Raw genomic sequence first — 25081 nt, 5'->3', positions numbered from 1 at the left:
TCAAAACTAGTACAAAAGCAAACAAATCAAAGTTATTACCAAGTCTACAAGAGTTAATGTTTACATTTTTCATAGAAATTATCCAAGTTCCCAAACTACAGGAGTATTTCACAAAATAACAATGTCTAACCTCAGTACCTAAAAAAATAATTATTTTAAATGCTGTAAAGTAATACGAGTTATGCTGTACTAGTGACATTTAGCACTACAACAAAATCCTAATGCAACACTGAAATCCCCAAATTTCACCCAGAACTTAACAATGAACATTAACAACTTAATAAAGAATGTTAAGTCTTTATTTTGTTTCATACTGAAAATGGACATCAAGATTTTCTTTGAAAAATATATAAAAACTTAGATTTCATGCAGCTTCGACAATAAGCATAATAAAGATGCTTTTAAAAGAAGCACCTGCCTTGTAAGAATTCTTTTTTGGAAACGGGGGTTAGTTTTTCCAAAGATCTACAGCTCTTATTTTGGATTTCTCTCCTATATGAGTACTTGCTTGATTGAGGAATTGGGCTTTAGAGGTAGAAAATGAGAACTGGCTGGTGTCCAGGTGTCACTTAGATATGTTAGTTTTATTTATTTTTTTAAATAAGCAGTCACTAATGGGATACAGACCAGGACACACATTCAAGCTCATGGAGATTTATTAGCTTGCTGCTGTTCCCCTCTCATTTCATTAACCCTGCTCGGCGCCAGGCACTTGCTCCAAGTAACTTGAGGCAGGGGCCAAGTCCTTCTTTCCTCGGTGTACGGGCAATATCCAGCCCTGCCCATGAGCAGGAAGGTACACGAGGAGGAAAATGGAGTAGCTTTGGGAAATGTTTTGCCAAGGTTGTTGAGTTCAGAGAAGCTCCCTGCAGCTTCACCCATGCTGGTGCAACAACCTTTCTGCAACTGGGAAAGCACCCATATGCACCGGCACTCTGAGATTGACATCCGTTAGAGGGAAAGTCCTAGAAAACTTTTTTTTTTCAGAGATCAAATGGAAGACTACTCAGAAAAGCTCAGCTTGATTACAGCGGGCTGACACAGAGTCAGGAAATGGAGGTCACGGCTCGCTGCCTTGATGGAATTCTTTGAAGATATTGCTGCTCAAGGAGATATGGGGGACAAGCTGTAGTGACGGCACCCAAAGCTTCCTAAAGAGGGTCTCAAAATGATCATGTGCTTAATCTGCATTTCAAGACTCTGCCTTTTTAATGCCTTCTTATAAAGCTGTATGCACTATTCTGCATTTACACAGTATGACCAAAGCCTGTGTTGTAAGCATCATTGATTGGTCTTATGGCACACTATTTAAGTCATTTTTATGAGTGAGTTTTGCCAGCTTGTTAGTGACAAATATTGATGGAAAATTAAGGCTGATCAATGAAGTACAAAGAAGTGATAGGATAAACATATGGAAGCTTCATGCAGTGGAGCTCATTTCAATTCTTCTCCTTGTTTGTATTGAAAATAAGGAAATTCAGGGACAAGAAATGGAAAATAAATGTTATGTGGCAGAATGAATGGTCCAAATTTGAGGAACCTATGACTGGGGAAATGGATCGGCTTCAGATTCTTTTCTGAAAGGCCTGGAATTGGAGAAGTAGTGACGCTGTAATATCATCCTCTCTTGTGGAGCCCTTCAGCAGCTGCTCTGTGGGGCTTCCCACTGCAAATGGAAAGGGGGTCAGATCACAAGGGCAACATCTGTGTACCAAGCTGACCCTCAGCCATGCATGCTGTCCTTGTTAGGGTCATGCAGACATGAGTAATGTTACCTGTTAGGTTGAGGTGAATCTTTTTCATATCACATTCCACCATTAATATTGCTGAAGGATGACTTACTGAGTCTGGGAGCAGGATATAATACCTCTTCTCTGCTTCCCAGGAGACTTATTTCTAATTCCTTGGCTCTCTGAATCTAGAGAATCCAGACTGAGTTTCAGTGTCCAGGGAATGTCCATAGTTGTTTCCAAAGGAACAAAGAGACTTGACCATCAGCAGCAACGTGTGCTAGTTCTGGCATCTTTGTTAATATGGTATTTACCATTAAGATTGTGCAGCTTTGGCTGACAGATCTGGGGAATACCAGCCTGTTGAACAACCCAAGGCCTTACGATTTTGTTGAATATATGATGGGAAGAGGTGCTCAAGACCACCTGAAAGCTTAGGACCTTCAAGTCTCTAGAGATAGCATTAGGTAACTACTTATAAGCCAACTGACCAAAATGTTTTCTCCAGAGAAGTGTGGAAAGCTTTTGGCTATGATAAAAAGGCAGTGGTGGAGGTGTCTCTAAAAAAAAAAATAAAAAATTGCCTTGTTAGCACATCTTAGAAGAGAGAAGGAAGTAATAGAGAAAATAAGGACGGGAATCTGTATTTCAGGTTTCCACCTACCAGCAGGAACTGAAGATAGCCTGACCCACATTAGAGCTCTTAATGCAAATGCATGAAATATGGTGAAATACCAAAGTTTTGGTGTTGTGTGTGGCACTCCTTTCAGTTGCTGGCAAGCTGACTGAGGGTGAGGAAATGTGTAGTTAAACCTTTGCATTTAGAAAGCAATATAAAGGCTGTGTCAAAGCTGAGAACCAAAACTGTAAATAGAAAGTGCAGAGTTAAGTTTTGGCCAGCTCCTTCTGCTAAGGCGTTCTTTTTAGCATATAACCTGCCAAATCAATATATACAAACTAGACGCGTCTTTTACAACTGTGGGTTCAATAAGGTATAACAGTTGTTTTTTTTTTTTTTTTTTTGTTTAGACTTCTTCGTTGTCTTCAGTCTTTTTCTAAAGAAATCATGCTAGAAACAGGGTCTATGCCATTGCTTTATGAGTCCCCTTATAGCCTCTAAATTTTTGGGCCAACTTCTAACCAAATTTGAGAGAGATAGAGATATCAAAGGTCCTGTTGTCTTAAAGTGATTTGAAAATACCTGCAGAAAAAGTGGAAAGGGACTTAGACTTTTTCTGAGGGAAAAGCTGTGTTCGTTACAGAATCCTCTAAGGACTTCAATCATTAGATAAACTGTGAGAAATAATGCTTTATTTTGCTGCTCAGAGAATTATTTGTTTTAACATCTTAAAAAGATCTCTAAAACACTATATTGAAATAGCCTCAAAATTATAGAGACAATTCTATTAGTCCATAGTGCTACAAATGTTTATGTGCAAGACTAGTCTTGGCAGTTCATTAGGCTCATTAATTTAATCTCAGCTATTCCCCATTAAGCCAGTGTATAAATACTTGCAAGATCAGGCCTTTGCTGAAGCTACATAAGTGCTGGAAAGTGCTCTTCACTGTGCCTGGAATAAAATGTCTTCAGTGATGGCCCAGTACCATGCCTTATTATTTAATTATTAATTAAGAAGGGGGAAAAAATGTAACATTCCACTTGTTCATGATACAGAGAACTTAGTGGATCTCCTTCCTAAGTAGGCTGACTTACCTTCTGCTCAGGGATGCTATAGCTAGGCAAAAAGAAACTATGGACAAATGAGATAAAGACATTTTATTTCATGAAGTATGGTGGTAGGAAAGTGCATGCAAAGTGGAATTCTTCTTACATAGCTTTCAAAAAAAAAATCCTAAATGTTCTAAGGCCATTTACACAAGGGAATGGGAGTTGAACCAAACATCTGAAAAAAATGCAACACAGTTGCTCTTTATTATTTAAAAAATATGAAAAAATAGCCCACTCTAATGTCAAACTGGAACTATTTTTTTAAGATTTAAAATTAGCATTGAACAGTCTGTTCTGGGAGCCCCTGGTTTTAGTACAACATTTTTTTTCTGCCGCAGACAGTACTGGTTTCACTAGCTTTGCTTTCCTTGCTTCAAGTACTGTAGCTGTTCAGTCAGAAATGTAAAACTAAAACGAACAACAGTGAGGAGGAATTATTAGGATTGTTTACAAATTTAGATTTGCATGAGGGAGTGGAGATGTTGACAGTTATACTTTAAGAATCAAGCTACTGCAGCTGGATAAACATTTATTGGATATCTCAAGGCCCTTCTCTCTCCCCACCCCCACAACAGAGAATGAAGCAAATGCAAGTCCAAGCTAATCTGAAAAATAATAGAACGGCTTTCAACAAAACCTATTTATCTATGAGGTCAAAAAGTCTCAGCCTAGTTACACTCCTAGATAGGCTCTTCTTGACAATATCGTCATACTATCTAGGAGGCCAGGAGTTGTAGTGTTACAGACCACCCAGAATTATTGCTCCCACAAGGCGATGATAATGGTGGTATGATTTCACTGCCTGCAGACTTGAACTAACCTTTTAATAACTTGAGTAGCCATGGGAAACATACTGCATTGTTGTGTTTTACAGATCACTTTTCCTGGATGCCTTTTAGCCACCAATAAAACCATGTTGGTAGATGAAAAAAATAAAGAAAAAATATTCTGTACGTAAAGAAATAAAGAGCTAAAGAAACAAGCTGGTATCAGTGTACAGAGCCTAAGCAAAGCTAGCTGTGATTAATAAATAGATTTTAGGTTTTTAGGCTTCAGTATGTTTGACGTACCAGAATTCTGTCAAACTTCTTATAAAAGTATAATATCTGATGTTTCTTATGATAAGAACATAGCAGTCTGTTCTCTGGAATAAAATCTGAATGCATCCCAAATGCAAAGGACTCTCTGTTTTCTGAATCTGTTGGTAAAGCTTCTAGGGCCTTTGGGTGCACCAGAAATGTAAATCGGAGTACAATCTAGAGGGAATAACCACTTGCGAATGCTTTTCTGAACATGTATTGAGGAAAGATCGTAGAAATGGCTTCCCATAAATCTATTTCAATTGCTGAACGATCTTCAAGCTGATGAACAGTCCCATACGTAGGTCTGACGTAAAATAAAGCAAGCAATCTTGAGAATGTTTTTTGCAGAGGTCAGATTTCTATTCCTGCTTCATCTTAAGTCATTAGAAATTGTACTATAGATTTGAATTGAAGCAGGTTTGGCTGAAGAAATAAGCATCTTCCATGGGGAAATGGCTGTGCACATGGAGATCTCTTTGTATGAGTGTTGATTTACATACATACCAGTTTGCATAAGGAAAGGTATTTGGGCCCAGCTGTTCATAAATATTGCAAGGTGCATGTAAGTCTCATTTTCTTCATTACTGTTTGAAATAGTCTGCTACCATCTGACTAAAGCTGAAAAATAACATAATCTCTTCTGTCTTAATCTTCTTGCCCTCCATGCCCTCTCAACAAATCTAAGTTAGCTATGAATCATATTGCTTTGCTGATAAATCTTTGATGTCTACAAATAGCTTACAGATACGGTTATCTTTCGTTTTTCATAAAGTTGGGTGGATCACTGATAGCAAATACTTTAATCAACCTTCTTTCTCTCATTTTTTTAATGGTTGTGGTTTATGTTTGGAGTATTTTTCAATGCATTGGGATGTAGTGACTAACACCTGTATGCTTTTGGTAGGTATTGAGTAAGTGTTTGTTTCATTTGACACATTTTCAATTCTGAATGCTGAAGTCATATCTAGTACCAAATGGGAATGATGCCATCATTGTTTTCCCAAGAAGCTCCCAAACTTCTGACTGCAATTCTACTCTTTGAGCTGTAGTTCAGCATGAACACAACTACTTGCAAAAATACTAGCTTTAACTGGATTTCTGTTAGGCTCAAACAAGCCCTCTGTGATTGTACAACCATACCTGGTGTCATGAACCCCAGTGTATGAAGAGTTGCCTTAAAATCTGCTTTCTGGTGGTTATTAGCCTTGATATCTGGAAAAGCACATGTGGTGGACGAGGAGGCTATAAATGCTCTGTTATTTCCCTCCTAGCTCCTTCAAGTGACTTTTATACTGAAAGCTGTCAGAATTCAACCCCCTTCATCACCTTCAGTTATTATAAAGGTGAATATCAGACATCATACACCTCTCTGAACTAGCATCTTGGAGATATAGACAGATAAACACTAACTGCAGATTATCAATAATGTAACAATATGGCTAGAAACAAGTTTTATTTATATTAGAATACTGTAAACTAAAGCTGTCTTTCCACTGTGTTCAAATTTCCACTTTGAACACAACAGCTCTTTCTGTTTACCATTTTGCTATATATAAACCTTGTCATGGAAACAGAGATGTTTGTGTGATTTCTTTTTCACTTTATCGCATTAGTCATAGATTTGTGTGTTGGTGTTGTGTTTTTTTTTTTTCATTACCCTGTTTGTTTTGTAAACCGCTGAGAAATGTCCCACTCCTGTTGTTGTTAATTCTGTGTGCAGCGTGCCAGCAGAATGAGGTGTCACTGAAACACTCTTCCCATCTGAGTAGATGTGTTTCACAGCCAGAAGAGCACGGGGTGTGGTGAGCCGTTCTCAGCAGCCTGAGTCATGTAGCCCAGGAACAGGGCGCCTCCTCTTCCATTGATTTGGCAGCATGTAGCCCTTGTAACATCTCATAGAAAAAGACCTATAAAAATAGGAATAAGCTTGTGGTGCTTGTCCAGAGATGGATGGTTTGGGCTGCACTTCTCCTAGAACTGATCTCTAGAGAGAACTATAAGACTTTTTGTACTTCATTTTCTGGATGAAGAGGGTCTTTAGTTGAAGAAAGCTCCAGTTACTTGGTCTTCTTTAAAAACTGGCCTAAGTGCTGTCCTTTGAGAAAAGACAGGCTGTGACACTGTGCCATCTACACCCACAGTGATGATTCCCCAGTATCAGGCAGAGAATCATTGTCTCCAGTTTCTTTTCTTCTTTACTTTCCTCATCTCATCCAAGTTCTGGGCAAAGAATCCCACTTTGCTTACCACATAACATGCACTGGCTGGAGGCACCTTGAAGCATCATGCGTTTCCTCTAGAGTTTTAGCCCTAACTTCATGGCCCTTCACAATTTAGCTGAATCTCCCTGTGCAGTTTGGTAATATCCAGTACAGCTGCATCTGGCAGAAAACCTGTGAATTATTCCTCTGTGTGAAGTATTCTCTATTGTTGATGTGTTGCTTGAAGTCTTAAGAAGTATCCATGTCTTCCAACTACTAGTGATACTGTTCCCTATGTATTTTCTTCCAAAGGGGAGAGCTTGAACAGCCTGTTCTGCAAAACAGCAAGAAATGTCACTGTCTGAAGTGCCCTGGTAACTCGAACGCAGCTCTTGCTTGGACAGTGCAAACTTTGCACGTCCTGTGATCTGAACCAAAAACCTTTAAAACCTGTACTAGGAAAGCTGGTAAAAATACCCTAAGATGTGAAAGGAATTAAGTAATTACTGGGAAATGTTTCTCCGTCGTTGCTTTCTCTGGACCAACTGAGTTTCTGTCACCTTTTCTTTCTAATTTCGTAATAGGGCATAACTACTAGAAAATACAGTAGATCCAGGAAAATTGCAGTTTTGAACTTGAGATGATTCTCCATGATCCTAGGGAAGTTTCTGATAAACTCATTCAACTATTTTTTTTTTTTTTTGGAAGATGACTGTATTCTTTTTGCACTGAGCAGGGAATGTGTTTCAAGCACTCTCTATTGCTTTGCTGAAAGCTCTGAGCAAATTTGTTACTTAGGAGTTACTCAGATAGGTTTTGTGGTTAAAGCCACCCCCAGGACAGGGAGAGATCCCATGTAGTGTCCTGGATGTCAGTGAGGAAGTAGCTGCTGCTTTCACCCCTACACAGGAGGGCTCCTAGCCCTGGAAGAGCAGCTTATTTCTCTCATGCCTTGAAGCAGTACCAACACAGTGTACTTAAGAGGTTGTTGTTGTTGTAGTTGTTTCTAATGGGAATTAGATAGAGCCCTTCATTAGAGTTACCTGCTCTGCTGTTGATTTCCAATCCAACAAAGCAGTCTGTGGCCACTCAATTCCTCTCAGAGACATGATTCATTTCCAAGATGAGATGTGTTTTGTGGTGGGAGTCAATGAACTTCTAAGGGACACAGTGGCTTTCTCTGTAGAATTGTCCCAAATAACTCAATGCTGGGCAAGGAATGCACTGATGTATGAACGTCCATTATGTTGCAGTGTAAACGTGCTGTGTCCTCTTCTTTTTGTGACGCGTCAGTATGTCCTCAGGGAAGAGAATACTGTCCTTGAATGAATGCAGTGAACCATAAAGTCCTACCTGTAGGTTTCTAGAAATTAACTTAGGTAGTGGGTATTGCGAGTCTTCACACTGAACACTTAAACATTGAGAGTGGGTTTTTTAATGTTCTAGAAACTATTATTTTTATTTATTTATTTAAGGGATATTTTTGATATTTAATTAAACCACTGTGCAAGTGTAAATATATGAAGGATTTATTTCTTTGGGGGGAAAAAAAAGAAAAAAGCATTCACTCCTGTGAACTATTTTAGCACTTTTTTTTTCCCTCTGAAACCCTGGTTTTGTTCTGGAAAGGAGAGCTATTTTTATGTTCAGAAATCTGCAATTTCTCTTTTAACCATAAGAGATGCAAGCAGTGATCTCAGTTGACTTGAGAGTCAGATGAAAGTGTCCAAAACATGTGCAATGAAATGTTCTGCTAGGAAACAGCTTTCAAAATTTCATCTAATGATGGAAAACAATCTGTCTTGCCAAACCTTTCCCTGCATGTTTAACAGGATTTTTAGCTTTAAAAGTCTATTTCTTACTGAAAAGCAAAACAGCTGTACTTTGAATGCAAGGTGTTTTCACGTTTTGCTGTTTGGGAGACTTATATCCAAACTCTTCTGCAGTAAATGTAACCACTTGTTATGTTTCTCTGTTTACCAGATGTAGTATTATTTTTTTTTTCTGCTGTTTGAATTTTGGTGATTTCAGTGTTTCAGCGGAGGCGTATCAGTACCTGAAAATGGTCATGTAAACGTGAAAGTTGGATAAAAGACTTAAAGTTTCACCTGGTTTTTATGCAAGGTAGTAATTTGCTCATAAGAAGGTACACTTTAGGAAAATATGGAGAGAATGTGTTATTATTATTATTTTTAACACAGTGTACTTATTTGCATGGATAAAAAAGTATCAATAGTGTTGAAGGCACAGTGAGTCTGTGTCTGGTAGTGTCCCTTTGTGCAGAAAATATACCTGCTGCACTGGTTCAGAGGTTACCATTAGTTCATGATAAGTTGCACGGTAAAAGGCTCTTCCCAGCATTAAAACAAAGATTTTTTGCACAAACTCTGCTTGTGCATTTTGTGGATTTGCTTTGTGCATTGTGGATTTTATCTAGTGATTCCCCATGTTCAGCAACTCATGAATTTGCTAGTCTCGTAAGTGTCATAAATATTCTGCTCTTTGCTTTTGTTTTCAAGACAATAACTTCTCACACAGGACAACCACAGGGAATAAGGAGAGCAGATAAATGCTAAGATTAGAGATTGTCAGGCATTTCTTGGCTGAACAAAATCTAATTGAAATGTATTACTGTGCCAGAACATGCCTGGGACAAGTGAGATAGGGGAAGAAGCACTAGTAGTAAAAAGATTGCTTGCACTTGGGATATGAGAAACCAAGTACATGCAATGTCTGAGTCAAAGCAGAGATTTTTCACTCCAGGTCACTGAAGTTTGGCAAGATTTGAACATGGGGATCTCACCTCTCAGTGAAGTCCCCAGCATCTACTGTTTTGTGCATTTTGATGGCCATTCCTGTTTGTGGAGAGGATTTGTGCCAGAATATCTGTACTCTGTAGGACTTGTGTTCCATGTGCTGTGGCATCAGAGAAAAAGAAAACAAACAAACAAACAACGAGATAAAGACCTTTGTAGTTGCCACAGAAGAGGCTTTCTGTCCTTGATTTATTCTGGTCAGGGTTGAGTTGAACTGATCAGTAGATCTAGAGATGGCTTTGAGAGTTTTGAGAGTGATCTCAGTAGGAGTAAATGCTGCTCACCTGCTCTTCGGGAACTACTGGCTGGAGTAGTCTTGGTAGTTCTTCTGCCTGTGTGCAAGCGTACTTCTTTCCTGCAAGCCATGTAATCCTTCCAGTAACTGCCACTGGAAACTTCAAGGAAGAAATGTTTTTCCTCCTTGCTGGGAAATGAGTGAGATAGGAATTATTGTGCTAACGGTTTTCCAATAGACTGAACCTGAAGCTATGGAAGGGACAAGAATTAATGCAAGACAGACGATAAGGAAAATAGATGTTAAATAATAGCAACAAATTTTGTACAGAAGATAAATTTGTGGTTTGTCTCAACTGTGCCTTGAAAGACTTTGTCAGCTGTCCTTAACTGAGGAAAACAGTGGTGTGGAATGATAACAAAAATGTACCAACAACTAACTGTAGCTAAAAACTGTCCCAGATAAGCAGCCCAGAAGTGTTCACCCCAGGCACTCCCTTACTATTTGCTTATTTTTTGGTTCACTGAGATGAATCACTTCTAGTAGCCTGAAGTTGTACCTTACTTGTAAGTTAGAGTAAATGCACTTATTACCCAGCCAGTTTTGAAGCCTTGATTAAGGATGTAAGCGGGGTGACATTATGTTTTGCTGATAGTGAAGGGACAGCTTGCAGGTAATGGTAGTGTCATTTGACTTCCACGAGACGCTGCTCTCTGAATCCTGGTATTTAGGAATGGAGCAGCAGGAGCATGGTGGTGCCTAAAGCCACCCCCATGTGGAAATACGGATCAAGGCTTTGCTGTGTACAGACATTTCCTGTGAGTCTTGCTTCTAACATTTCCTAATAACATTAAAATTGTATTGACATACCGGAAATCCCTCCTCCTTAACTATCTGCTGTGTGATTCTCACATATGCTATTAGAGGGTCTCTGCTAATGGGGAAGGAGATCTTGACTTTGGTTAATCTTCACAGAAACTTTGAGGCTTGCTAAAGTACAGTCCTTATGTCACCTCGACTGACTTTATTCTTTTAAGAGGTATGTTTTCAGGAAGAGATGTCCAGGACAAAATGTCCTCTTGGTTGTCTCACAAGCGTTGCTTTGATACTGTTGTGGAAAGTATAGACCTTGTGTTTGAATTCTGTGAGGAAATATCACACAGACTTTGTGTTGTAGTTCAGTTTGTTCAGAAACCATCTCTTATGTTTACTAACTAGAAGGTCTCTGCTATACAGGGTTGGATTTATAAACGTATTAAATATTACATGTTTACACATTCACAGGTGTGTTTTTTTTTTTCCCCCTCCACAGACATCTGTTTCTAAACGTTTCTCTAGTGTCCATCACCACAGAGTCAAAACAGCACACAGACGTCAACAAATTATTTCTTGTGATACTGGCAGATGGATACCACTATTTCAGCTCAGTGGATAGATTTCTTAGGATTAAGCAAGTTGCTCAAAGAAAGACAGTGAGAGAAGGCAGGAGCAGAAGTGTTGAGTGTTGTGCTTGCACCCTCACTCCAGGCAGAGTTGCACAAATGAGCTATCTGTTCAGCTGTCGGGAACCCGCTCTGCTGTATGGCACTGTCTCCCTTCAAAACTTTAAAATATGTTAGAAGGCTAGACATCCATGGTATCCACAAAAAGACTTGGAAACAAATGTCTCTGTGTGCTTTGAGCCGTACTTATTTTAGAAATCTCAGCTTTGGAAACTTGTTTTGCGTAATTAGAGAAAGGCTCAGGTTTCAAAATGCAGCTCTCAGTCCTTTTGTCCATCTCTTGACTCTCTCCAGCTCTGAGGTTTGGTGTCAGCTTGTATGTAGCCATTATCAAATTGTGGAGAAGTCTTTTTGGTATGTGTGCAAGCCTTGGCAAAATGTCCTGCGACAGTATGAGAGGTCTTCTAAGAGAAAGAGTTTGTATTTCTCTTCATATAACGCTTAGCTTCAGCTTAGCTTCATTCCTATGAATTGCTACTACTTATATGATTTCTATACACTTACTTGTGGAGCTGCAGTGCTTTTTGGGGTGTGTGTTACTATGGGCCATATGCTCTCTTTCCCAGTGTAACCGTGTGATGGTTCATAAACCATTTGCCTATTCAGCTTCTTATAACAAATTCTAGTTCAATGACAAATGATGCTGTACCTGAGAGATTCAGTTCTCTGCTGATGATAGCACCATTACTTTCCTGAATTATCTGGATAGTCTTTAAACAAGTGTGTGGTACTGCCACTGGCCCAAGGCCACAGCTTAGTAGGTTAAGATTCATTCTTGCATCCGTTCTGATCCATAATGTTGCCTGTCCCACCTCACGTGAGCTGGTCAGTCTGGAGGTACCTTGGAAGTTCATGTGCAGAAACTACTTATTGCTCTGAAGCTACAGATAAAGACAGTTTAAAGGACCTTTATAGGCTTTACACTGAGCTCCATGCGCATTAGCAAGGACTTCAGAAGATCTGCACGCAGTTAAGGCGTAAAGGTCCAACAGCACAGCTTTGCACGGCTTTCATTGAGGTGCCTTGGATGGAGGGATTCATATCCATTCTCATCCCTAACGAGAGCAGATCACACTGCCTAAGTTACATCTGTTTTGCTTTGTTCATGAGGGGAGTGCCTTTCATGTTACCTGGCTAGTCTGCAGACACAGTAGCATTAATGCTGCCTGGATTCCAGTAAATCTTTGGGTTTTACAGTGGGAAATGTAAAGATGTAGCTTCTCCAAGAAGCTATTCATGTAATTGAAATTAACTGCTATGCTTCTGCTCTAAAAAGATTTTTCCAGTTACAAATATGGGTGAATGCAGTGTATTTGTAATACAGTGTAAGTTCAATCTTATCACTGCCCTACAAGCAAAGAAAGCAAGTGGCAAATTCACAGTTCAGGTCAGCAAAGGTTTGTGTATGGACAGAGGGGCTCTCCAGGGTGGAAACAAGGTTTGTCATTAGTGACTGCCAGGAACGCCAGCAGTTGTCCACAGGGAGGCAACATGCAAATGGCTGAAGGGAAGAGAAGGATTATGGTGGGGAGATCCCTGTAACTGAGCTGACAGTGACTGTTGCTGGCAGGGAACTTTGGGAATAGTCGGGTGTGCAAGCAGCAGTGGCTCCCACCTGGCCCCTGTATGGCATGTCACTGTCACGGGCACAGTTGTAGGGCTTCGGTCCTGCTGAGGGCGGCCAGATGTGCTGGGAGAGGTGCAAGCAAGCTTCCTGTGGCAGACACCAGACACGAAGGTCACGTTGGCCCGTCTCACTTTTGCAGAAATATATTTCTGGCCAGCACAAGGCTGCTTGCTTTGGCTTGAGTGTGTGGCAAAATGCATAACAAAATATTTAGGAAAAAAAGTAGGCGTGCACCTGAGCACAAATTCTTAAAGCTCTTACAACCTCATCCATCTAGAGTTCAGCTCTGCAAATGAAATCTTGTTGTATGCTACTGGCTTCTTGAGCATGCAGCCAGTATTCTTGTGGGTTATGTTTTCATATACTTAAGCTGTAGCTATATAGACCTTTATGTATACACTTGAATTCCTTTTCCCTCCATTGTATCGTTCCAGAGCTTGAGGGTATAGCAAAAAATGAACACGGAGAGGAGAGTGTTTCTTGGGCTGTGGGTTTTTATTTATTTATTTTTTACTCCTCAGGAGCCATATGAATCACTCATAACCACGAAAAGACTTTGTAAATAATTTGGAAAAACAGGCCTTCTGACCTATTTTAGTCCTCCAAGATGGCAAAAAAAAATCCTTCAAAACTGCTAAAGTAATCTGGAGGTAGGAGGATTACTGTTTCCCCCTTGCATGCCACCACTGCTGCTCTGGAGACTTTTAAAAGCCCTGAGCGGCATGAAAGGTAGATGTGACATTGTGCAGGGAGCTGCAGATGGTAGGCGCTCGCAGGCCCACGAGAGTAAACTTTCTGGGGGCAGCTGTTCTGTGTCACTGCTGTCACGTTGCTCTTTAACAGGAGGCAGCAGTACTGGGAGGGAGACAGTGCTGCGCAGAGCTGCTGTTTGTACAGGCAGCTTCACCCTCAGTCAGTGAATAAGGAGAGTTTGACAAGCATAAAGGGAATCTCGAAGTGCTAACACATTAATTCATGCCTCTGCTTGTTTCTCGTAGTAGTACTCCACCATGGGACTGGCTTTTTGATATAACAACTTATAAATAGCAGACGCCAAGGCAGAGGGATGTCTGGTTTGCCACCATTGCTTGGTGGGCCAGTACGAGCCTGAAAATCTGCTGGTCGTCTGCTTTTTTCAAATACCATTGCTTTTCCAATTTCTGCTGCTCATAGGATGAGTATCAGGCTTTGGTGCCCAGAAATGGTGATCTGGTTGTTCATGACATCTATTTTTGTTGTCTTTGAGCAATAAGGTGACATTTAAGACATCTCTGATAATGCTGTTCTGTCTCAGGGGCATTATACACACGCAAATGTGTAATACAAGCAGAAATGTAGGTATTCTTTTTTGTAAATTTGGCTGAAGCTTGACAGGTATGTTGGAAAAGCTTATCTCCCTTTAGAGTACAAAATTTGGGTGGCTGCTATGCTGCAGTCATGCCAAAGGGCTTTGCTGGCATTGCATATATAAACAGAGGTTTGGGATGAAACTTACTTTTTGGGTTAACATTGCTGTTTCTTATTTTTCAGTACTTTATGTAGACTAAATCATGAAACAGAATAAGTAATGGACTGTCTGACTCTATTACCAGTGAAGAGCAGAGTTGTAGGAACTTCTTTGGTTTTGGCCAAAAGGAACATTTGTCTTTAATGTTCAGCATTAAAAATGACACTTGTGAATCCTTTCATTTTTGCTGGTTTGAGAAACAAGACAACCTGGAAAAAAAAGACATACCAAGAAAGTTATCTGGCAAAGAGTAAGTTGATCATGAATTAAATTAATATTTCTGTATTGCTAAAGCTTGTAAAGATTGTAAAGCTGATGCTTTACACAGTCATCAGAGACTAAATCTGTACTGATTGAAAGAAATCAGCTTTTGGGCTTGTTCTTTGACCAAAAATTTAGTTCTGTTCACTGAAAGGAATATTCCTGCCCCCTGACACTGTGAGGCAGGAGTCGTTCAAGAAATGTGTGTGTTCTCATGCTATGTTATTATCGGCTATGTTATACCAATTCCTTTGTTACGGTTTCATTTAAGCTTTTGGTTCAGAACCAAGCTGTAAAATTTAGAGAGGAATCTGAGGATATGAGGCAATTGATGAGGTAGTTATTTCTTCTTTCTATACGATAGGGGGAAAAAAAAAAGTTGTTGGATTTTGTCTGAACTGAAACTAGAGGGGGGATAAACAACTCCTCTTGTATCCTGTTCCTGCTAAGAGCTGGTCGCTCAGAGGGAGGTACTCACCCTTCCAGCAGTTGGTTAGGCTCCTCACCCAGACACATTTATTTACCTCCTGGTGGATTATGCTTTAAATGTATATGAACACCAGGAAAGCATGACCTGAAATGTGGCTTGTAGTAAATTTTTCCATGAATGCAGTTCAGGAGAGCTTTCCTTCCAAAAGACGTTTATAAACTGTCTCTTCTATTCAAGGCAGAGCTGGTTTGTTGGTGGCTATGCTTTATTATGTAACTTTATCTGGGAAATGGAAAATTGGGTTTTTCCTCCCTGAAATAACCTCTAAAATGCATCAGGAAAATGCTGCAGCTCCTCTGGGAGAACACTTGCAGGTGCCTCTCTCTGTTAGCCAGCTGGAGCGAGAGCACTGACACCACACTGTCATTTAAGCACCATAATGCTTAATATTTCTCTGAAATGCGTCTGATCCTTTATCATGAGGACCGAATGAAGTGAAACCATTACTGTAAACACAGAAAACATTCCACAACGTTCCAAAGTGCACATTTTTGGCAGCAGTAAGCTTTCTCCAGATAGTTGCCTGGGAATTTACAAATTGGTCACATCTGAGCCTGTTTTGTGAACCTTCCTCAAATCTGCACCTGCCTCCCAGAGCCATACAGAAGGAGAGAGCCTATAGATACTTTTGCTGATGTTTCATTAAAGGCAAATGGAAACAGCCACGTTTTAAGGTCTGGTTATAACATCTTGGGTGGCAAAACATCTTGTTATTTGTTGGAAGTGAACACTTGGGGAGTGAGTAGCGCATTTTTTTTTCTTTTTTCTTACCCACCCCCCAGAATTACTGGGACATTTTTTTTCTTTTTTTCTGAATGAAACATACAACTTTCTCCAGGTTACTTTTGTTGTGAAGAGAGGACAAATACTTAATTTGAATCGCTGAGTGGGAAGAGGTCTCCTGGTGCTGTTTTCATCAGGCTCTGGAACTGATACTGGAGTAAAGAGGGCAGCAGTGAGTTGCAATCGTACAGGAAGAGTTGAAATAGAGTGTGTAGGTAACACAGCAGGAACCTCTTTTGAAAGACTGTTGAATTGTGCTAATAACACTGCTCCAACATCCACAAAGTATATGTTTGGTGGTGAAAGATAGACCATGGCAAATTTCCCTGCAAAATTATCAAAATATTTGCCCATCAAATGTAAAGAGTGATTTATTTTTTTTCCCAGTAGTAGTAGTATTTGGCTAGTTGTCCTTTTAGATTCAGGTACAGAAACAGAATTTAAAGCTTACTTACAGATTTTCAAAGAGATTAATTATTATTCTAGTTCAGCAGCTCTGGAAATGCCCAAAAATTCTCTTAAGACCTGTATAGGCTTTTTGGTCAATACATGGTCCTGTCTTATTACAGGACAATTTCATCCTGGACTGTGGCACTCTGAATTTGCTGTATTATTTAACTGTTATGAAAACATTTCAGGCTGTTTGGTCATGACCCTTTTTTAGTCCCAAGTACAACTTGTTTGATGTAAGTAGCCAGTTGCTGGTGGAAATGAATGCTTTGTAACAACAAGGTAGGGTTGAAAGATTTTTTGTTTCTTGGTGAAGATTTTTGGTCAGCCAGAAAAAAACAGAGTGGTTAAGTCTGGGTTTAAATCTTTGGATGCAGAAGCTTTTATAGTCCCTCTGGCTTCAGTCAGAGCAAGCATGCAGGTATAAACCTGGGAGGAATCAAGAATTCATACTCTTATTCCGAGTGTTAAGGAAGGTATCTCCCAGTCTGTTGTGTCCTTGTTGCTTTATTAAACGATGCAAGTTCTTATGTATTTACATACATGCACACACCCTAAAAAAAAACAAATACTTTCTCTCCCATTCTTTGTGAAGACATCCTTTCAAAGCTGGCAGTGATGTAAAGGTGGAGCATCTACTCTTTTTTACTCTTTCTCATATCTGCTTTTTATTATCTGTTTCTAGTGGGAATAGAATATCTTAAAGACCTTCTCTACTTTCTCTATGTTGTGAACACTTCCAAATGGAATTCGGGATCGAGTCTCAGAGAAGGAAATATTGCTTTACAGAAGGCATCAGTACACCTGCATGACATTCCTTTAATAACAAGTTAGTTGTTTATGTGCAAGTCAACAGTTGGATTGTATCAGCTGCTCTCCCTTTTTTCTAGCATGAACCTTTATGCTGAAAAAAAGGCTGATGTTTTATAACAGGTAATGGAGTCTCTGTACAGCGTGGTCCATCTGCATGGCAACTTACAGCAATACCTTTATCCCTTCCCTTGCTCGTTCCTGTTCAAGTCTTCTGACAAAGGCCCAGCTTTATCTCAGAAGGTACGAATAGTATCTCTTTCACACCTCAGCTAAAAAGTTGTTCCCATGGCAGCTTCAAAAGCCTCTGGGTTTATCAGTGGAAAAAATGCTTGGAAAGGAGAGATTTAGTACTTACATTAGTTCTATCAGCACTTTTTTTTTTGGCTGGGACTTGTTCTCACAGAACTTCAAGCTGGATTATTTGTATTAAACTTCCTGACTGAATTCCAAACAAGTCATCTTTCCCCACAACACTGACCTTTAGTTCGAGGCCAGAATAATTTTAATTTGTTTCAAGTTTCCTTTATAAGCAAGAGAACAAGCAATAAAATCCAAGACCTGGTTAGCTCGCTGCATGGCAAAATATTTTTTAATTCTAAGGAGAGAAAAAAAAATAACAATAAATATGAACATTCCATACTGACATCCAAACTGGGCACTTCCTGAAAGTGGTTAACTGCAACCTTCTGGGCATCCAGTCTGAAAGCTACAGAAAAATAATGGTTTTAAAGAAAAGTGTTAGGTAACTAACCTGTTTTTAACTAGGTTTATGCCCCACTGGAAGTGTTACAGGGCATATTTCGGGCCCCCATTTGCTGTTTCTGGCCGGGGGTGAGGCAGAAGTGATGTCTTGGGCTGTCATTTACTGAATGCATCAGGCCACCAGCTTGCACCAGTGCTGTCCCCGCTCTCCTGCACAGGCATTGGAGCCCCTATGTGGTGAGCTGGATCAGGTAATTGATCTGGCTGAATGCAACCTTTTTTTTTTTTTTTTTTTCTGTGCTGGTTTAGTGTTAACCCAAATAAATTCCCTGATCTGCTCCATTGCATGGCTGCACAATGTGCCAGCACATGGGAAAAGGCCAAGGCCATGTGAGGATAGGAGCACGTGATGTGGAGGAAGCACACCACAGGTATTTTATAGCCATGACTAGATATGAGGACATGCACTTGGTCCTGTGATGGCAAGGAGTAGCTGAGAAATAGGAAGGATTTGACAGAGCAACGTGGCTGGAGAGCAGGAGGTCTGAGGACCCGCAGTGGGGTGGGCAGCTCAGATGCCTTTAAAATACCCATATTTACTTGCTACTCAGCTTAGACCAGCAGCATAGAGGAGAGGTGCCACAAATAATGACCACTGGTGAATCCATGGTCACTAGCCATGTCTTTTGTAGGGTGTTCTTCTTAATCTTAATTTATTAGGATAAAAATGCATTTCCTGTGTGCACAGTTCATCGGCTGTTTTGTTCTCAGACTTGCTGCTGCCCATAAGTGGAAGTGTGCAGTCTTGACTTTTGCAGAGACTTGGCTTTTGTTCCGGACACTTAGTCCCAAGTATTTATGGGACTGCAGAGAATGGTCGCAGAAGTGGGAACATGAAATTTTTTTCAGCACTAGGTGGCTGTATGGAGTTCTGCAGCATCCTGTACACAAATATTTAGTAAGCTGGGGAATGGACAAAAGGATAAACTTCTGCTTTTTCACACACCTTCAATAGGTTGTGTGGGTGTCTTTTCTTTAACGATGGAAAATCAAAGAATGAGGACATTTTATTTTTATGAACTGATCAATCGATGGCTGCAGACACCTTCATCTCTGTGGAGTCAAGGTAAGTATGGAGCCTATCAAAGAAGCTGCTCCAGTCCAGGGGCTGGGCTGGGATTGCTGTGGTTGGCTGGTGTGGCTGCTGCTTTTTGCTTAGAGGATTGGATTTGAGCACTGAAGGGGGTGAGTGAGTGTATGTGATTAAAAAGTAAGTAAAATATCTGGTCCTGAGCTTTCCAAATGATCATGTTGCTTGGAGGCCCTTTGGAGCTCCCAGTGGTCTCTGCACCTACGATTTCGGTAGGTCCCTGACTTCTGGTGATCCTCAAGTTGTTTGCAGAGCTGCTCTAGGCTTTGCTGAAGGACTTGCTGGTGGACCAAGCTTGGAGAGGATGAAGTTGTTGTAAGGCATAGCTGTGCCTGGTCTCCGTTGTGCTAGTTGCTGTACATGGGTAGCAAAGCGTTGGTTTGGACTCCCAGATGTTTTTTGTAAATCTGCATAAATGTTCAAGTGGTACTGCTTTGCAGCCTCGTTTCATGCTTACCTTCGTTGTTTCAGAAGTTTTCAGCAACACTTCAGGTAGTGGCCAGCAATTTTCTAACCAATGTTATCTCTGCTGGGCAGGGAAAGCAAAAGACTAGTTGGGTAAGTTCTTGTGAACTGCTTGTGAATTTCTATAATTTATACTTAACAGTGTAAATCTCTGGCAGGTACACTACTGCTGCTAGGGGTGGCTTTGATAGATGTTTACATGTCAGTGTCAGACATTGATAGAGAAGTTCTTCCTGTAGCAGAAGTGCCATTATGTGAGGTCAAGGAGATTTTGGCAGTGGCGAAGATTTTGGTGGTTTTTACTCATAAACTCGTAATTGTACGGTTGCAAATATGTAATCAATTTTTAATCATTTAAATGATTTTAATCTTTTTTAAAAAATCATTAATATAATAATTTTTAATCATTAATCATTTAAATCATTTATTTTAAACAAACAAAGAAAGCTTTTTGCCCTCAGAAGTTGACTGTTGTGATTTCAGATGGAATAATAGATGGGTACAGGTGGTAGCCACTGAGCACTACCAAGCCTGATTGGCAGAGCTCTTGCAGACATCACAGCAGGTGAGGGTGTTAGGTAGGGTCTTAAAGGAACCTACCTAACACCCTTCTAAAGGAACTTTGTTGGACAAAGCATGTGAAAACAAGCAGGCAGTAGCGGAGGGCATCCTGGTAGCTGACAGTGGGGTTTGAGCTCTATCACGACAACTTCGGAGTGGCTGCTGTGTGGTGTGAACCTCTAGCGTTGGCCAGGAATGCATCAAAACTCAGGAGGGGAGTGGGGAAAAACATAAATACTGGCTGATACAATCCAAGCCACTCATACACATCTAAATTACTGCCTTGTAATATGTTTAATGGAAAAGTAGTTGGGCAAGAGTTTGGTTTTTGGGAAGAAAAAAAGTCGGTTCATTTTAGTGTCTAATTTTATACTGAAAGCAAACTTTCTTGTTTGCCCTCTGAAGTCAGCAGCAGTATGATGGGTCTCTGGGGGGGCAGCAGAGCTGGCCGGAAGCGGCCTGCCAGGGCTGCTCTGGGATTTGTTTTCTTTTGATTATGGGAAAAATAGCCCGAGATATTTCTGTGCATGCAGAGCATTCTTAATGACTGAAAAATCTGTTGTCAAGTAGGGACAAGGGGGAAGTGCCATCTTGAAAGACAACAAAAATGTGTTTGGATTAGGTCTGAAAACCCAAACAAATTTATTTTTAGTGACTTCCAGAAGCTTCTATTTAAAAAAAAAAAAAAAGAGTTGCACGGCTAAACCTGGACTCGCTGCACTGGAGTTTAGTGGAGTTCACGGAGACGTGCAGCAGCAGGCATGGGAAGAGGGTGTCTTCCACTGCCTCTGAGATATCAATTACTGATTTCCTTCACAATTTGTTAAGCAAGAAACATAGCAGAGGTGCTGTTATACAACGTGGGGGATTTGATAAGGCTTTGTGCCAGCCTGTGGCTCCAGACAGCCATGTTAGAAAAGGAGGACAGACAGGATGTGCAGCTCTCCCATTTCCAATGGTGACTGGGTGGCTGGCTCTGCCGCCTGCAGAGGGAGGCTCTGGGAAGGATAGAGTATGCTCCACAGGGGTATCTGTTTTGAAATAACTTTGATATTTCCACTGGAAAAACATCCTCTGGTGCCATTCCCATGTCCTTCAAAGTCAGTGCACTTGGCACCATGTGGGAGGCTGAGCAGTGGCCATCTGCTCCTCAAACTGTGCCACTGGCCACGTCACCTCTGGCTCTCCCAACTTCTGTCTTTGATTTTTAGCTCAACTGACTGCAAGTTTTTTTTTTTATCTGAGACCCAAACCCCAGGACACACAGAAGGGTGCCTCTTGCTGTGCTCTTGAGGCTGTGTTTCGTTGCAGCAGGCTGCATGGTGGTATCTCTGAAAGCAGTCTCCAGAAGCAGTGCAGGAGTTTGGTCCTTGCTGTCTGCTGTAGCCTGGCAGAGCCCCTGTGCCATTCCTGCCTCCTCTGCTGCCTGTCCTTGAGCACATATCTGCAACTTGGATGGGGAGAATTTCCCCACTGGTAAAATGGGATATTTAGTAAACTTCAGCTGGAGAGGGAGTAAGAAAAATGTACAATGCCAGATAACAAAGCGTGAGGAAATGTACTTATCTACGTGCAAGAGTTGTTATCTCCTGCCTCCAAACAATGATGTTGGGATACATTTAAAATACTCTGTAGATCTTTGCCACTGAATCTCACCGTGGCCTATTCCAGTCTAAAATAAGGTATTTCCACATTACAGCCCTTCATCCTAGTTACACCTCTACATGTGGATTCATGTTTTATATGTATGTTGAATACAGTATGTAGTATAAGCAGTAAGCTCGTGTATATGGGTTTGGGGATATTGGGGGTGGGAGGTGCTACTAGAAGAAACAAAACCTTTGCTACTTCCACAGGCAGCTACAAAGGACTGTGCACTGATAGCACCACAGAGATGCTGGATGAAGCATTAAGAGGCTGTTCTTGCTGTTGCAGCAAGAGCTTAATGGCTTGCTGTGCTTTTCCTCTGCTAATAGGGACAGCAGCTGGTATGTTATTTACAGTCCTGCTCACCTCTTCTTCACTTGTGTTCAATATGGAAGCATTGCAGAGACCCTGCAGCACCCTCTCTACAAATCTGCTTTTCTTTCAGGCTACGTGTTCATATGCAAGGCTGCAGCTGAAGTGCTGGCTCAAAGAAAACAGCAGTCTTGGGTACTCCTGCTTCATGCTCCCTGATGGTGCCTGCTCAGCCTGCAAGTGAGTTCCAGCTGCAGGAGATCCTTAGACCTGGGATACAAACAGCCACAAGACATTTGGGAAAGAGCATATGGAAATTACTCACCGCAGTGCGGTATGTGCATCTTTGTATTATCTTCCAGCTTATCAGCGAAATGATTTCAGCTCTGAGGATGTTATGATTAATGAAAAATAAAAAAAAATTCAAACCAAAGGTTACATCATGAAATCTAGCATGCTTTATCAAAGCATTGTCTGGCAGTTGCCAGAGCAGCTGATTTAGCACATTTTCTGCTGTCTTACAGGACAAAATGAGAAACATTTAAAAGAAACTTGTATTTTCCTCCAGCTTCCTTCTTTTTGATTCAGTTAAGAAGATGCAGTTGTGCATCCTTTAAGGACTCTCACTTTGTTTCAGAGGCATTCACGAGCTCTTCCATTTAGACATTCTTGTTATTTTTTTCCCATTCTGACAGTGCTTTTGGAAAATAATTGGCCAATTGCATATTACCTGACCGTAAACATGCTCATTGTTAAAACAGGTTTTCTAGCTTTTGATCCAGAGCTTGGAAAATGTGCTGTGGATAAGAGAGAGGCTACCAGCTGATAGCAGGAAAAGTATGTGTTTTTTGTTGGTTGTTTGTTTTTAAAAAGTTGCAAATTACATATCTCTATATATATCTATCTCTATATATATAGATATTAATAGAGAATAAAATAACCACTTATAACCAACTGAAGGCGGCTCTTACTACAGCTGAGAGTCTGTCACTTTGACTATTAAGTGTGGTATCTGGGGTGACAGAATAACAAGGAGCCAAAGAAATAGCAGGTATAGCTTTTATAGGCTGGGAATCTAGACAGCAAGGGATCGATTTGAAATTATATGACTGCTAGAAACAATAGGATGTGTCTAAAGTTAGCATACTGTTTGTTGAACTGAGACTTGCCATTTTGATAAAAAGGATCCACACGTGACAGTGACCGTTGGCAAGTGCCAGAGTCCTGTCTCCAGCAGGGTGCCACCTTCCTCTTTTCCCTTTTTGGTAAATGCACTGTTGAGAAATGGGAAGCGAATAATGCAGGAAGCTTTGATGTCTCTCTTTTTTTTTTTTTTTCTTTTTCTTTTTTCCTGTTCTTTTTCTGCTGTAGGGAGAAGTGAGAAAAAGGAAAAACATAGCCAGGCATGGAGGAGTGCTGCCACTGTCATTGTTTTGGAAGACCGTCAGCATCTCTTGCTGTAGGACACCAGTGCCCTTTTCTACCTCATGCCATTATAGAAGCTTAGTGGATTTTTATTTTTTTTTCCCCAGGATCTGTGTCCACTTGTAGAGGTAAGTGCAGTTAAATGCATGCCTTGCAGGTATCACAGGTAATTCTTGTTGCTCTCTCCCTATTGTTGAAACCAGCCATACATGCTGTTTTTTTTCTTCCCTATTCCTTTGCTGCATCTATCCTTATACATAGTGTGTGAATGTTGCGGACTTCAGGAAAAGGCACTAAGGTGAGACCTGAGTCATGCAACAGCTGACCTTCACAGAGCAAAATTTTTGCTTTATTACTTCCTTTATTTCTGCATTTAATGCCTGAAGCTTTCAGCTGCAGGTTTGAGGTGGAAAAGGACACAAGGAATAATTTTTTTGTATTAATCTACCCTAATGCCCTATCTTCGGTGGGACAAGAGACACTCGTTTGGCTTGAACCAGCAGAGCTCTTTGCTTTTATCAGAGTCACATCCACCTGTACCAGCTGAGAGCTGTGTGTGTGTCACTGTTTCCTTGCTGTACCTGGAAGCACTGAGGAGTGCCTCTGCATTTGCACCAGAGCAGCCAGTAATTAACTGATTAGTTGGCTTTAATGTTCTTGCAATAGTTTCATGTGCCTTTTTTTTTTTTTTTTTTTGATAGTCCAGTTAGCCACTGGAATCATCACTAACTAATGCAGTACTTTTTCTCTGAGGTTATGACTTCCCCAGATGTGCACCTACAAATGTGGATTTTTGCAGATTCTTTTCATCCATGACACAAACCTCTAAGTTTGGTATTAAATGTATTTCTAGATAGACACTTATTTTATCATTTCTGGATGAATAGCTTTCCATGTGGTTTCTTAGCTTTTATACAGTTTTCAGCTTGTACTTCTCCTATGCTGTGTGTGAATGCAGTGATGTATGCTAGCTGAGGTTGAGTATTTTCTTCTGATGGGACAGAAACTGACAGCACAAGAAAAATGCAGGTACAGCAGAACATGCCAGTTCTGATTATGTGCTCCTAAAAAATAATATGGCAACTTAAAAAATTTTTTTTGCCGTCTCAGTGTTAAGTGAAGACTGGGTGAGCACTTGGTAGAATCTTAATTTTAAACAAGAGGAAAGTATTTCTGGTCTTCTGGAGTTTTACCAAAAAATTGCGGTTAACTCCATAGCTTTAAAAATATGCAATTCAGCTGTCTGGTGCTGATGCGTCCAGGGATGGTCGTTGAGGGATAGCCTGCAATTTCTTCCAGAAGCAAATGCTGTCTGCTTAATGGGTGACATTTCTATGTTTAGCTTGGGCACTCAGAGAAGGCTGATGTATCCTTCTCAACATCCAGCAGGTCTTGCTGACTTTTTCCATATCTTTCTGAATAGATAAGAAACTTTAAGGGAGGAAGTATGGGTGGTTCCCAGGCATGAGGCTGTAACACCAGCTGGGATCACAGTCTGACAGTCAGCGAAATTCAGCACATTGCAGTACATTTCAGCAAGGCTTCAAGTTGGGCAGCAAGAAGCTTGCAGATTGCTGCCACCCTGAATTGCGT

The 25081-nt window shown here is 40.6% G+C and overlaps 1 long non-coding RNA gene across 3 annotated transcripts in view; it reads left to right on the top strand.

Annotated features, from left to right (window-relative positions):
- Positions 1-25081, top strand: part of LOC101790147 (uncharacterized) — a 50990-nt gene that overhangs the window by 3949 nt on the left and 21960 nt on the right. The window contains exons 1-3 of one of the 3 annotated variants that reach the window (XR_005268878.2): positions 14750-19054; positions 22197-22397; positions 23435-23616. This is a non-coding gene — a long non-coding RNA (uncharacterized lncRNA). Of the gene's footprint in view, positions 1-14749; positions 19055-19078; positions 22093-22196; positions 22398-23434; positions 23617-25081 lie in introns of those variants that run through there. The other 2 variants (XR_005268879.2, XR_005268877.2) reach the window with 2 other exon arrangements.

Source organism: Anas platyrhynchos, chromosome 12 (genome assembly GCF_047663525.1).
Source record: "Anas platyrhynchos isolate ZD024472 breed Pekin duck chromosome 12, IASCAAS_PekinDuck_T2T, whole genome shotgun sequence".
NCBI lineage: Eukaryota > Metazoa > Chordata > Aves > Anseriformes > Anatidae > Anas > Anas platyrhynchos.
The sequence above is the reverse complement of the archived record's forward strand: the minus strand, read 5'-3'. Positions and strand labels throughout refer to the sequence as shown.